We start from the raw sequence: 15,407 nt of genomic DNA, 5'->3' as shown, positions 1-15,407 counted from the left end.
CAACAGCAGGCATCGATCACTGCGAGCGCAAATTTGCTGTCAGGTGTCGACATTTACATAGCGGGCAGTGTGCAGTGAGGGCGTGTTCAGTTACACAAAACACAACTGCGGGCTGTCACCCGACTAGCGCCGGCTTTAGCCTTCGCGCAATGTAGTCGCAAACGGTGTTCGGTTAGTTTTAAGGAATACGCACTAGTGCTAAACCTCTGGCATGTATTTAATCTCATTTCATTTTGCAACAAGATAACCTTTTATGCTCTTACATCAACGCTTGTTCGCCTGTTTCGCATTGCTTTGTTTGCATTCCTATATTTTGGAACTGCAATAATCGCTACTGGAATGTACAGTATGTTTAGATAAAAGTATTAGCGATCACTGCGGCAACCGCACTGGAGAAATGCGTATGCATGACGTCAGACTTTACGACGTCACGCCCTATGACGTCACATCAAGACATCGACATAACACTTCCCCACTTTTCACGACAACTGAGACTCGTGACCGGAAGTGTAGACCCTCAAACCGTAAGTCGATCACTTATCGATCATCTATCGATACCGCAATTAATTGTCTTACTTAAAATCAAGTTCCATCAATTGCCCATCTGAGTTTTCAAACTTCGCGCCTCACTTCGTTTTCAAATTTGGCGCCACGCGTTGCTCCGTCTACACTTCCGGTCACGTGGTGCCACAGTTCCGGCGTTTTCAAATTAGGCGCGTCTTGCTCCGCCCTCGTCCACTTTTTGGACATTTTTGGCTCTAATTAATTACCTAATTAACCCACCTTAAAAGGCGCGATCGGCTCGACCACCTAGACTTGTTAGCGAGCGCATCCTTTCATACATCTGTTTGTCATTCCCAGTTAGCGAGCCACCTTTTCATTTTTTTTAGGCCTCCCCACCGCTTCACGAGCGGAGGGGCGGAAGTCGGTTCTGTTCGAAACACACGGGGAAGTGCGGGCCCGGCAACCGCCCGTTTGCTTTCCTTCATGTGTGTTTGTGTTCTGTGTGTTTGTGTCTTTTCTCCGCTCCGAAGCCCATGTCGTTCATTGGAGTCAAGGCGTACGCAAGATGTATGGGGGATAAGCGGTGTCTGTGCGGAGCGGTCAAGTGGGCGAGCGAGGGAAAGGCTCTGCTGCACTACTAATTAAAATCTTGTTTTGGGGGGCTTGCATAGAAGAAAAAAAAGCTCAGAAGGGAGCGCGCACGCAGAGCGTCTCGTGACGTGATCACTGAGGGGGGGCGAACCAACTCCCTCAGTTTTGCTGTTTTTTTACTTTTTATGGCTAGGGTTGAAGGCTGTTGCCGCACGCTCCCTCCGCAGTTTTTTTTTTGTTCCTTCTTGCGGGTTTGTAGGCATGAGCCAGAACAGAAGGCGCTGCGGAAAGCGTTTGGGCAGACGACGCGACGCCAAGGCTACGCCCAACCTTCTCCCGTCAGTCAGAACGATGCATCAATGGAGTGCCTTTAGCGAAAGTAACCCCCCATGACGTCAACGGGGTTCAGAGTAGTGGGGCGGGCCGTTTTTGTTGAAGGAAAGAACGAGCGGGCTTTGATTTGAATTTTCGCAGCTTTTCGGGGCGCGCATGGCTCTAGTATTTTGCAGAGGTTATCTTCGATGCCTCATCTATGCAGTGGGCTTGTTTTTCAAAAATGTCCGGACCATGGGCAGTGGCCCTTTAACCATTCTGTCACTTGCACATCCTCTTTGAATGCTATATCCGAAGATAACATTTTTTTTCCCGATATGCCAGCTAGTTCCTCCGTCATAGGACCGAGATTATCTAGTCCACTCCGAAACCGGCTACATAGCCACACAATGTTTACGCATTAATAAAAAAAATTGACAGTTGACCTGAGATTAAGCGGCAGCTGTTAAGGTATTTATACTTTACGATGCGTTGCCGTAGTGAATATGAGAGCAAACTCACATGTGTATAGTTCTAGGGCGCTCTTTTTAGTTTTCCTCACGTGGTCGCTTTTCGTCTAGTTCTTCTCTCCAGTCCACTGCTCTACAAGTGCTGCGCCGCCGATGATCCTCTTCCTGGGAGGCGCGCTTAGTAGCAGCTGCCGCAGATGGACCGCGCTACATTCTTCCGCTCTCACCACACCTTTCCTCCTACACCCACGGTAACCACGTTCCGAATGGCTACAGTGGTACGACTTCCTACACTCTCGCCAAACCCCCCTTCCATGGCAGCCCACCTTGTCCTGCTAGAGTAACTGCACTCCGGTTGGTTCCTATGGCAGCCACGTGCCGGTTGCGCGTTCTCATGCCCTCTCCATACCTTCTTGCTTTCACTCCTTCCACTGCAACAACCTTCGGGACGGTTAACCGTTGTAACCATCGTCTGGTTGCGCCTTTCTACGCTCTCACCATAAAGCCTCCTCCCATTGTAACGGTCCTCGCTCTTGCAGGGTAATGCCCTCCAGGTGGTTTCCGTGGCAACCACCGACTGGCTGCGCCTTCCTACGCTCTCTCCATGCCCTCCTCCTTCCAGGGTAACCATCCTCCGGTTGGGGATTCCTCGGCTCTCTAGATACCTCCTCATTCCGAGTTAACCACCATGCGGATGGTTCACCTAGTAACCACGCACCGGTTACTCATATCTCCGCTCACGTCACATCTGCCTCCTTGGACGGTAATCACCCTCCGAGTGCTTCCCATGGCAACGCACCCATAGGTTACGCCGACAACGACGACAGACTGCTACGACGCGAAACCCAGGAATGGGCGCTTAACACCTGTCGCTCTCAGAAATTCACAGGCGAACATACGATGTAATAGTGGTATTGGTCGTACATTTCACTTTTACATTGATCATTTCCCCGTTGCGTCTTTGGATTTGTTTCCGCGTCGCTTTTTCTTACCTCTCCTGCGTAGGATTCTGGTGGGTGGAGTTGAGTGTACGGTGGGTGGAGGCTTGTAGGTGGGAGGTGCATATTTACCGGTGCACCCCCTTCCGGACTCCCCTCCTCCCGGATAATTCACTGCTGACGGTGTAAAATAAGGAACAGCCCTCAGAAACAAAGGTACTAGAAACTAATCCGAAATCTTCACTACGGTGTCCTTTTTTTCTCTCTCCTTCCTTTCAGACAGGAAATGATTGATTTGATTTCCGGTTTCTTCAGAAGCTAGATTTCTCCGGAAGTAAAGCCGCACGATTTCGCCCCCGTCGTTTCCCTGCGTTCCTTCAGGAATGTGAGACTACTGTAGTTTGGCTCTGAACCGAGATGGCGCAGTCCCAGGGAACCCGCGATAAATCACTGTGAACGTTGCTTGCTTGCGTCTGTACTAATGCTGTGCCCAACACGAGGTCCTGTCACCGATGAGAGGTAGGTAGGTAACGAGGTACGATTTAACGTCCAGATTCTGCAAGTGGGCTATGTATGGGGGACGCCGTAGTCGAGGCCTCCCGATAATCTAAGCCAATTGGGTTCCTTCACTTTGAACTGACATCGCATATTACATCGGCGTTTTCGTGCATTGCCTGCTTCAAAAAATAGGGCCGTCGCCGCTGTGATTCGATGCAAAACGAGTGCAAGTCGAGTTCATACAAATATTAAATGCGGTGTATAAAGGTATTGAAAGATAAAACAAAACACGGGATAGAAATTTTTTATTTATAATTTTTTTTGCCTGCACAGTATAGGCGCCATTTATTTTTTACCGATTTTACGTTTCGATAGCAAAGACATTACTTCGGAAATGATGACAACCGGTCCTTTCACTTGCCCCGAATACAGAGAGCGCAGGAGGCGTTTTGCGGCGCGATTCTGAAGAGTTCCACCAGAGTTGCAAATATAGTAACACACTGTGCAGTACGCGGAACAGTGCGCCCGGCAATGCGCACATTACATATGCCTGCACACCAAATTTCTCTTCGCAGGTGCAGTTAGATACTGCAGCGCGTTTATTTCTAAGTTTAACCGGCTGAGGTGGGAGCTACCTTCCTCCCAAGTGAGTGAGTGGGGCACGTGGAACGTGTCATGTGTCGGGGTCTATGTATCGTGAATGTGGAGCAGCATGTCTTCATTTCAGCCACATGAGCCCAACTGCAGCCGTATATTTTAGGCAACAAGACTTGAAGGCAGTCCACCAGAATGGACGTAGAAGACAGGCTTTGGCCAAAAGCGAAAATGTTCGATGTCATCACGTAGGTGAGCAATACTTCGACATGCACGAGCGCACACCGAGATCGAAGTTCACAGCGGATTAAACGCAGTGAACCTGTCAGTAGCCGCCGTGGTGGCTACGGCATTCGACTGCTGTAAGGGCGTGGTCGCGGGTTCGATCACGGTCAGGTCGCGTGCCAATTCAAAAAAATTTTGCCAGTGGTTTAGCTCTGGTTAAACCTGAAGGATTGCGAAAGTAATGAGGGGAGAGAGAAAGGCGATGGAGAACGCGCGGCAGCGGCGGCGGCCCCGGCACGCTAGCTATGCGTCGCTACTGCGCATGCGTAACTGGCGAGCGCGGCGGTGGCACCTCCGAGTCACCCGCGCAGCGACGGCGGCGGCGTGCCAGCTGTGCGCCGTGTGACGTCCCTGCTCTTCGCGCATGCGCAGTATGGCCTTTCCTCAGCTCAGCGAAATGGCTCTGCGACTCGCGTAGCGTTGCTTTCGCAACAAAAACATGCGTGTGCTGACGGCGCTGTAAGGAAGCATAGGCGGTAGAAATTGCCCTCCGCTAATGCGTGCTTCATAGCTTGGCGTTGGACTGGTAGGTTTCTATCCTTCTTTAATTTTGTGGAATTTTTTGGACGTTTAATTGAAAATGCGATTTCCGTTGTTTTTTCGGCGAATACTGTTTCCTACGGATGGATTACCGTTTTTTTTCTGTTATATTTCGTTTTTTGTTGCGAAAGCACGCTAGTCGTCGAGCCATTTTGCGGAGCCGAGGAAAGACCATACTGCACATGTGCGAGGAGCAGTGATGCCACACGGCGCACAGCTGGCGCGCCGTCGCTGCGCGGGTGACTCAGAGGTGCCGCCGCCACGCTTGCCAGTTGCGCATGCGCAGTAGCGGCGCACAGCTAGCGTGTCGGGGCCACTGCCGCAAGCTCTCCATCGCCTCTCCCTCTCCTCTCCGATGCGCAGTAGTAGCGCACAGCTAGCGTGCCGGGGCCGCCGCCGCTGCCGCGCGCTCTCCGTCGCCTCTCTCTCTCTCTCTCTCCTTTCCGATGCGCAGTAGTGGCGTACAGCTAGCGCGCCGGGGCCGCCGCCGCTGCCGCGCGTTCTCCATCGCCTCTCTCTCTCCTCTCCGATGCGCAGTAGTGGGGCACAGCTAGCGTGCCGGGGCCGCCGCCGCTGCCGCGCGCTCTCCATCGCCTCTCTCTCTCTCCTCTCCGATGTGCAGTAGTGGGGCATAGCTAGCGTGCCGGGGCCACCGCCGCTGCCGCGCGCTCTCCATCGCCTCTCTCTCCTCTCCGATGCGCAGTAGTGGGGCATAGCTAGCGTGCCGGGGCCGCCGCCGCTGCCGCGCGCTCTCCATTGACTCTCTCTCCTCTCCGATGCGCAGTAGTGGGGCATAGCTAGCGTGCCGGGGCCGCCGCCGCGCGCTCTCCATCGCCTCTCTCTCTCTCCTCTCCGATGCGCAGTAGTGGCGCACAGCTAGCGTGCCGGGGCCGCCGCCGGTGCCGCGCGCTCTCCATCGCCTCTCTCTCTCCTCTCCGATGCGCAGTAGCGGGGCATAGCTAGCGTTCCGGGGCCGCCGCCGCTGCCGAGCGCTCTCCATCGCCTCTCTCTCCTCTCCGATGCGCAGTAGTGGGGCATAGCTAGCGTGCCGGGGCCGCCGCCGCTGCCGCGCGCTCTCCATTGACTCTCTCCTCTCCGATGCGCAGTAGTGGGGCATAGCTAGCGTGCCGGGGCCGCCGCCGCTGCTGCGCGCTCTCCATCGCCCCTCTCTCTCTCCTCTCCGATGCGCAGTAGTGGGGCACAGCTAGCGTGCCGGGGCCGCCGCCGCTGCCGCGCGCTCTCCATCGCCCCTCTCTCTCTCCTCTCCGATGCGCAGTAGTGGGGCATAGCTAGCGTGCCGGGGCCGCCGCCGTGCGCTCTCCATCGCCTCTCTCTCTCTCCTCTCCGATGCGCAGTAGTGGCGCACAGCTAGCGTGCCGGGGACGCCGCCGGTGCCGCGCGCTCTCCATCGCCTCTCTCTCTCCTCTCCGATGCGCAGTAGCGGGGCATAGCTAGCGTTCCGGGGCCGCCGCCGCTGCCGAGCGCTCTCCATCGCCTCTCTCTCCTCTCCGATGCGCAGTAGTGGGGCATAGCTAGCGTGCCGGGGCCGCCGCCGCTGCCGCGCGCTCTCCATTGACTCTCTCTCCTCTCCGATGCGCAGTAGTGGGGCATAGCTAGAGTGCCGGGGCCGCCGCCGCTGCTGCGCGCTCTCCATCGCCCCTCTCTCTCTCCTCTCCGATGCGCAGTAGTGGGGCACAGCTAGCGTGCCGGGGCCGCCGCCGCTGCCGCGCGCTCTCCATCGCCCCTCTCTCTCTCCTCTCCGATGCGCAGTAGTGGGGCATAGCTAGCGTGCCGGGGCCGCCGCCGTGCGCTCTCCATCGCCTCTCTCTCTCTCCTCTCCGATGCGCAGTAGTGGCGCACAGCTAGCGTGCCGGGGACGCCGCCGGTGCCGCGCGCTCTCCATCGCCTCTCTCTCTCCTCTCCGATGCGCAGTAGCGGGGCATAGCTAGCGTTCCGGGGCCGCCGCCGCTGCCGAGCGCTCTCCATCACCTCTCTCTCTTTCCTCTCCGATGCGCAGTAGTGGCGCACAGCTAGCGTGCCGGTGCCGCCGCTGCTGCCGCGCGCTCTCCGTCGCCTCTCTCTCTCTCCTCCCCGATGCGCAGTAGCGGGGCATAGCTAGCGTTCCGGGGCCGCCGCCGCTGCCGCGCGCTCTCCATCGCCTCTCTCTCTCTCCTCTCCAATGCGCAGTAGTGGCGCACAACTAGCGTGCCGGGGCCGCCGGCACGCCAGCTGTGCGTAGTGACGTCACTTGCTCCTCGCGCATGCGCAGTATGGTCGTGCAAGACCACGCGAAACGGCGAGACTGTGGGCAATGTGGCTCACGCAACAATATATGGCTACGCGCAGATGTTTCTTTCGCAATCCTCCAGGTTTAACGAGAGCTAAACCACAGCAATTTTTTTCGGTGATTGTTTTAAATGCAAAACAGAGCGCGCCTTTCGAGTGCTCCATGGACAGTTGTGTGGACGATTGTACGTCTCCGTTATGCTAAAACTGTTTTGTCTACCGAAACTTTATCTGAAGCGCTACAGGATGTTTCACCGAAGTGTGTAATTTTTCACGGTAAGTTTATTGAGTTGAAAGAACGTTTTATTCGGTGCAGGAGTTACGTACTCAAGCCACAGTAGATGCCATTTCGGAGTTCACGGAGCACGGTGAAAGGCCGCCGTGCGCATGTCTAATCAGTTTATTGCCATCAGCTCCAGTGCTCGGGAACAAAATGGCGCCTGGGACATCACGTGAATACTTGCTCTGGTAATGACGCCGTTGGAGGAGGTCAGAAAAGAGTCAATGAGCGGTTACTATCAAACTGTTTAACTAAGATCTAATAGTTATAACTATTCCAATTAATTAGCCACGTAATTTGTTTGCAGATTTGTAATATGGCGTCAGTATTACGCATCTCAGTTTTTGTATTCTCGAAAGCGCGATTCCTGTCGGAGCTGCAGAGCAAGGAACTTTGCTCCCATCAACTTGCCAAGCCTAAACCGCGGAGCAGAGAAGCGCTCGCAGCCACGCCCACAAGCGCGTGTCACCCGGAAGCACTGAAGCCCCAGGCAGCGCATGTGTCCCCTTCTCTACCCCGGTTGACGCTGCACTGCATGCAGCGGTGGCGCGTGCTGCGAAAAAGAGCACGTGACACGCGCGCCGCCGGATGACGCGCGCTTGTAGGCGTGGCTGCGTGCCCTCCTGTGCTCTGCGGTTTAGGTTTGGCGCGTGGAAATGCCCACAATGCCCTGCTGCGCACCTCCGACGAGAATCTCGTTTTCGAAGACTGCTGCCCCTACGCTCTTCCTATCCCCAAACAGGGGCTAACCATCCAATACGCGCACACAGGGTTCAGTAGTACGTGTTATAAACAAGGATGCTAATTTCCAGTACCTCACACCATCTTCATCAGAGCTTTTGCTCTTGTTCTGGGACAGATTGCTCTCATCATCAGCGAATGAAGTCCGTCAAATCTTATTGCGACTCCCAGTCCAGTATGTCCCCCGCGTGTGCTGAAACATGAGTAGTAGAAACATGGCTGAGCGACGGACCGAACGTGAGGAATATTTCTTTCTCTCACTCTTGCTGGCAGTCAGTCTGCTCTGTCTATATCAGATACCCCCTTGAGCAATTCCCGCTACTCCCTGCCGCAAGCAGTTGTTAAGAGAAAATTCACGCGGGCGCGAAAAGTCACCGCCGTTTGCTTTCGTAGCAGTGTGAAAGCGCTATTTGGCGCCATCGTCGCCTCCTGGACTCTACCATATTGTGCAGCTCCATGCCATTTCTGAACTGTCCTTTTCGGCGACGATGGACAGGGAAGAGCGCATTCACAACGCGTCCAGTGGTTAGAATATTCCTCGCGTCATCTCAGTGTCGGAAAGCGACGTGCCTCTATTCGTTCGCCACGTTTGCTCCACTCAGTTTTATTTTGAGTGTTCGTATGTATTCTCGGACGAATTGTAAGCACTGTCAGGGTGGGTACGGTGTAAGCCAAGATGTGATAATGCAACTTAAACCAGCACTGTGTCTTGTGCCACAGCTTTACTGTCTGTACAGCGTCGTTATGAAGAGCGCACACCTTCGGTGAGCATCAAACGTGCCAACTTCTAGAAGTCGTTCAAAAGTGTTTGTCAATGTCCTGCATCTTTTATGACCGTGAAGAGCTCTCTACGTACCTTAAATAAAGGTGCTGAACACAAAAAATTTTAGCGTAGTGTCTTTCACGAGTAGCTCACTGCGAGTGACGTTTACAAGGCGCATACTGCAACGTTTATCCCTTTTCTGTTGTGAATCCTATCATACGGCGAAAACAGTCGACAAAATGAGCTATTCTGCGCAGCTTTTGCCCGCAGTGAAGTGCCTCCTGTACTTCTCTCTTTGTAAACAGTGCGGTCCGGTATACTACAAAGGTATCACACTGGCCCAGTTGCGCTTCGCGTTGCAAGACGCGAGGGTCGCTACGGCGTTTGAAGATTACGCCGTGGCAACACTCGCGGTTTTGCATCTTCTTGTGACAGCAAAGCAGGGTCCCCACAAATATACAGCCTATCCCAAAAGAATAAACAAAATGAGGAAAGGGGGATCAGCAGCCGTCGCAGTAACGTATACCCTTGGTTGCGCGCCGTATATCCAAAAGGTTCAACCTACGTGGAGGCATACACATTTGTTTCTTCCCACCCCGGAGTCGTTGATCCCACTGTGACACACGGCTTGCCCACGACGGCGGAGATGAATCTTCCGCCGTCAGAGGAGGTCGCGAGCAGAAAAGTGTGAAACTCCTCCTCACCTTTCGTCTTGTGGAGTTCCAGATGCTCTTTCTCGGCCTCGCAGATGTGGGACCGTGGGCGGTATCCGATTTCGGTCGCCGCGAGAATAACAACGAAGGATCCCGAGGATAAGCTTCGTCGCCGAGGAGGCCACCAGTCCGAGCCAAGACCGAGTCGCTTCCACAGGCGGCCCCGGGCAGACGGTCTCCGTCGGACAGCAAACGACGCCGCGGCGGCTCCGGGCGAGAGCCAGACGGGGCCAGGCACAGCCGAGCGAAGCACGCGGCGAAATGAAAGCGACTGGGCGATAGGCGTGCAACGCGCACTGCGCTCGCGGCCGCTACTTCTGCCCTCCTCCCCGTCCGCCGCATCTCCTCCCTCCGCGCTGTCATCGCTGGTTGATTCACAACGAGCAGAGGAGGAGAGATAGCCCCCAACCATTGAGAAGGGGAGATCGCGGTTTTTGTACTTCTCTCGCTCTCTCTTCCCCGCTTCGGCAGCCGGAGCGCATGCGCACCCGCAAAGCGTAACGTTACGCTTCCCGGGCGCCTGCGCCTGGCACGTACACGAAGCTGCACAGAAGCGGACAAAATATAAAAAACCCAAAACAAGAAGGAACAACCGGAAAGATAAAAGAAAAATGAGGGGCACGGACATTGCGCCCGAGCAAACGACGTGTGTGTGTTGTGTGCGCGGACTGAGGTGCTGCTGTTGCAGCAGCTGGCGTGTCCATTCTGAATGGGCGTGTACGCCGCCAACAGTAAAGCACGCTGGCGCGAGACAGGAAACAGATGAGGCGCCGTCAAAATGCAGAGCTGCCACAGTTTGGGGACAAATGGAAGGCGCCTCGCGGTAAGGCGCGGCGCCTAAACAAACGGGCCCAGTTCGAGCGAGGGGGCGAATGCGTGGGCGAGCTGCGGGGGTAAACGCCTCTGAGCGCGAAATGAGCGAAACTGAGTCACCGAGCTTTGCTTTTACGCCCTGCTCTTAGCGCATTTAAAGAGCATCCGATAAAGAACGCCCTTCAGCTAAACTGCCTTGATCATGAAATGAAGAAAGGAACGGAAAAAACAAGAGAGAAATTACCCGGTATGGAACGGGAACGCTCATTATCATTTTCACCACACCGGCAACTAAGCATCAACGTACGACCAATCGTACACACGCATAAATTCGTGCAACCATATGTGAGGAGAACTGCCGATCCGTAAGTGTTTTCGCGTGCGTTAATTTCCATTACGCTAATTTCTTTCATTTGGAGGAGGAGGAGGAGGAGGAAAGGCCGGGAGATTAACCGGTAGATGAAACCAGTTTGCTACCCTGCAGTAGGGGAAAGGAATGAGGGGATTTTTACTTTCGTACGTGCTGGGACAAATAAATCGGGTGTCGGGTGGTACTTGTTTGGTAAGCTGGACACTCAAGCTGCGCGTGCAGGTAACCCTCTCCCGTCACGGCAAATAGGTTGGAGGTGTGGCGTGTGGAGTGGTTACCGGCCTGCAGTGTATCCATGCACTTCCCGTTGCTCCGTCCTTGTAATTCTCTGGACCTTCGTGGCTACCAGAGATGCTATCATGGTATTGAATACGCCTGTTGTTAGGAGTCCCCAGTAGTTGTTCACAGAATTCTCAACCTTTTCCTCGTTTCTTACCTCCCATATCACTCAAGCACGAAATGTATGCTCCAGTTAAAGTGCGCCCTTGGGACCCCTTCCTCCGAGAGCATCCAGTTAGTCCGACTTAAATTCAGTATAAATACAGTCAGCACACTAACTTGAAAGGACTCAAACTTCAGTTCCCTGTCTACGCAGAACCCCACTTTAGCTTCGGTAATCAGTCTGTCGATAGCAGTGAACCAGCAGAACTCAATAACAATTAAATATATCAACAACAAATTGCACAAGACAAAGAACCGCAGGTGATCTGGAGCTGGATGGAGAATGTGCGGCGAAGACAGACATGTTTCGGTGGCAAAGCAAGCGAAAAGTACAACCTTATTGCGCTCGAAAAGCTTTACTCCAACGCTCATGCTGAATCAAAGCAGTGCAGTTCAGTGCTGAATCAAAAAATTTCGAACCCTTTGGACTGCACAGTGCCTCCCAACAACAGAATACTGAGGACTTCTCAGCTGAAGAAGTTAAATGAAATTAAGAACGCACAGTTACTACTAGATATTTCAGTGCGACGTAACTTAAGCAATTCACAAAACTGCTTTGAAGGCTACGCAATATCTTTTTCACCCTTCGTTTTTGTGAGTGAGTTGGTAAGAGAGAGAAAGAGCGTGATTTCTTCAGCTGTACACACTAGAAAACGTCGTCTCGACCTCCCGTCTTGAAAATTACGCAATGTGCTTTCTTATTCACTTTTTAAACAGATACCAAGCCATCAGCTGGCAGGGGTTACAAACTTACAAATTTCCAAACCCGGCCTTCTGGAATCTTATGTACCCAAGGCAGTATTCAGAAAAATGCGCAAACTGCGAACTTAGGGCCACCTTGGACCACATACTACGGCAGTGCCCTCATGCCCCCCCGGGAGGGACGACACATAAAGTCGAAAGACCAATGGGAGGCCTTACTACTGAGCTCCGACCCGAAGACTCACCTACGACTCGTCCGACTCTCCGAAGCCGCTGCCGAGAGCCAAGACCTTTCGGCCGTCGTCTAGGCGGGTAGCCCTCTAGCTACCCTCTTTTTGTTGGACATTAAAAGTTTTCCTATCCTATCCTATCCTATCCTATCCTATCCTATCCTATCCTATCCTATCCTATCCTATCCTATCCTATCCTATCCTATCCTATCCTATCCTATCCCACGCGTTATATACATACACGCCTGTGTTCCCTGACATCAGAGCAGAGGAAAAGCCCCTGCGCTGAGATTTCGGTGCTCGGTTATTACCTGAGGTAATAAAAATAACCGACAGCCTTGCGCTACGGTACCCTTCGAAGACAAAGGGCTGTTGCCCATGCACTTAAGCGTGAGGCAGTCAGGTTGAAAACTAAAAAAAATATTCGTCCTCAGCTGTCCCCTGTTTCGTGCCTGCAGTCAATGGGAACCGTAAAGTTCCTCTAAGTATTTCATGCTCCGCAACATGGCGACGCGCATTGAAGCGCGAGTCGCTCGGTTCGGAAAAAAAATTCATCGCAGGTGCCTTCGTTGTCCGGCTTGCTCGTTAGCTATGAGCGATGCATTGTGTTTTCTCTTCGTATCATCTTCCGTAAATAACGAAGAATGAACGATAAATATTTGCTACCTCTAAGGTCGTCTAGAGAGTCAGGAGTTCCTGAGCCCAGCGGGACGTGTATTTTTGTTTACACAGTAACGGTAGGGCGGAAGCTTAAGCATTCACTTATTCGGACGCTCTGACGCATGCAAATGTGGATTGCAACGAAACTTTTTGCAGCGTCACATGTGTGAAGAGCGCAATAACAGTTGAGCGTTCTCAGTGGGTACGCATTGCAGCCGTAAAGAAAAAAAAAGAACTTATTGCAAAGCGGATTGCAAGCGAATGCAGGCACATACTGTCTTGATCTGATGTTTTAATTGAGGGTCGTGGCCCACTAATCTTGCACCGGACCGAGGGAGAGAGATGATATAGAGATCCCGCGATATCAGAAGTTAGCGCTGTTCGCCGTCCAACGGCGGGGCGCATCCTCTTCTGCAATTCTGCGTCTCCCTGCCCTCATAATGGTATTGTCAAAGCCGCGCGAGATAAGTGCGCCGAGGAATTTTCGGTCAGTGACCGTGCGGCAGTGTTTGTCCTATTTGCTGGTGACGCTTCACGGTGACGACGTGACGGCAGCGATGTGTAGGGCAAACACCGGCGTATTGTTCTTCCGATAGGGGGCACAGACACGCACACTCGAGCTGAACAATTAAGATCCCTTCCGGGGGTAACCTTTGTGCTTGCCGAAAGATAAAGTAGAGAGAGCGAGGAAGGGGCCCCCGAGTAAGCAACGGCCATGCAAGAGGAAGAATTACGCTAGGAAGACTGCACGCGTTTATCATCAATCATCAAACTATTCATCAGCAGCAGCAGCAGGAAGCCCGGCTGCGTCCACTGCAGGACAGAAGCCCACTGGTCTCCAGTGAACCCTGTGCTTCGCCACCTGCGGCCGCCCTAACCCCGCAGATATCTTAATCTCGTTTTCGCAACTGGCTCTCTCCCCTGTCCATTGTTGCGCTTTGGTCCTATTGGAACCTACTTTCCTGCCCTAACCGACCGTCGGTTACATGTGTCTCTAAACGTCTAAACGTCACCTGTATCCTTTCCCTATCATAGTTCGATGCGCTTTTGTCAATATAGTTTCGGGCCTTTCCGCTAGCCTTCAAGTGCAAACACCATAGGTGAGCACTGACAAGATAAAATTATTACATACTTTCCTCTTTAGCGATACTGGCGAAATAGTGTTTATGACACGAAAGTGCACGCCGAATGCACTCCGCCCCCGTTCATATTTTCCTATTTCATTCTCATGGCCCGCATCTGCGATTACTACTTGCCCTAGATTTACTACTCGCCGTAAATTAGTGCATACCCTACGTTTTCTGTTACCTCTTCCACAACCTCGCCGCTTAAACGGTAATTGTTGCTTCGTCTCTAGAGTATTCAATATTATTTTAATCATAAGAAAATTATATTCTTAGCCTTAAGTGCTGAAGCCTTCAACCCAGGCGTACAATTCGTCGTCTGACCTAATTAGCAGGGCAGCGTTGCCTGAAAATCGAGGTTATTAAGGTGTCCTCCATTATTTTCATCCCCAGTTATACCCAATCCAGCCCTCTGAACATATGGTGTAAATACGCGATGAATAGCACCGGAGAGATTGTGTGACCTCGACTGACACTGGCTCTGGCTGATTCTATATCGCTTTTTACTGCGGAGGATTATAGTCAATTTGCGGTCCCAGCATGTAGCAATTTCCTAGTGCCTTTCCTTTCGACTGAAGGCGCTAGAAAAATTTTTCTTGTGCCCTACCGCTTGGTGGGAAAATAAATGAAGTAAACGGGAAAAAAATTAGTGGGACACTCAGTTATCATTACGTGTGTGTAGAGGCAATGCACACATATGGCCGCCCTCTCAACTTGGTCAAATTTTTAGGGGAATCCCCCAAGGTGGAGTAGATTTGTAATGAGGGAGTAATTACTCACTGACAGTCACCCGAGCGCTGCCGTACGGCAACAAAGAAAGCTATACAGCTTTCTCAGAAACTTCGTAGTTAAAGAAAAATTCGTCCTGGTCCGGACCCCGGACCAGGACGAATTTTTCTTTAACTGCGAAGTTTCTGAGAAAGCTGTATAGCTTTCCTTTGTAGCCGTACGGCTGCGCTCGGATGGCTGTCAATGAGTAATTGCTCCCTCATCCCTCTCAACTTGCGGAGATTCTTCGCAGCGCGCAACAGCCCTGCTTCTTCCCCATGCCAACAGAGAGCGTGGCACGTACGCACATGCCAAATGCAGCTGTTGACTGTCGGCTCGCCCGCGGCGAGCCTCCGCTGATCAAGTGGTGCGCGATGTCACGCTCCTCTCAGCCAATGGAAATTAAGTGACGGAAGACGTTCACCGCATCTTTTTTCCGATGAGGCTTCTATAGCTATTGCGATAAGAATTTACAGCCGAGACGAGAGACAGACAGAAGGAGTGGGTGCTGCCGCTGACGTGTGATAGAGGGCTTGGGCTGCGCTTTCCTCTCCTCACCTCTCCACTACACTGGTGGAAGACAAAGGTGGGTGGAGGCCTTCTGGAGTGCGTAGGTGCATGGGTGGTGGTGGGTGGAGCGTCCGGATGCTGAGGGTTGGTTGTTTGATGCTCGGTGAGCATTCTTCAATGTGGAGACGAATGCGGGGCAAAGGCGGGTGGGCAGCGGGCGGAGGCCTTTTGGAGGGCGGTGGTGGCGTTGCACAACAGATGTACAGATTTTGTA

At 52.9% G+C, this 15,407-nt stretch overlaps 1 protein-coding gene across 2 annotated transcripts in view; it reads right to left on the bottom strand.

Annotated features, from left to right (window-relative positions):
• The window catches only part of LOC149354556 (SH2 domain-containing protein 4A-like), a 295,326-nt gene extending 285,536 nt beyond the window's left edge, over positions 1-9,790 (bottom strand). For both annotated transcript variants that reach the window (XM_089583417.1, XM_089583418.1), the window contains exon 1: positions 9,507-9,790. The gene's annotated coding sequence lies outside the window, so the exon portion shown is untranslated. The remainder of the gene's footprint in view (positions 1-9,506) is intronic.
• Positions 9,791-15,407: the final 5,617 nt, after the last annotated feature.

The sequence above is a fragment of the Amblyomma mixtum genome, chromosome 3 (assembly GCF_055824585.1).
Source record: "Amblyomma mixtum isolate Tamu chromosome 3, ASM5582458v1, whole genome shotgun sequence".
NCBI classification, from domain to species: domain Eukaryota; kingdom Metazoa; phylum Arthropoda; class Arachnida; order Ixodida; family Ixodidae; genus Amblyomma; species Amblyomma mixtum.
The sequence above is the reverse complement of the archived record's forward strand: the minus strand, read 5'-3'. Positions and strand labels throughout refer to the sequence as shown.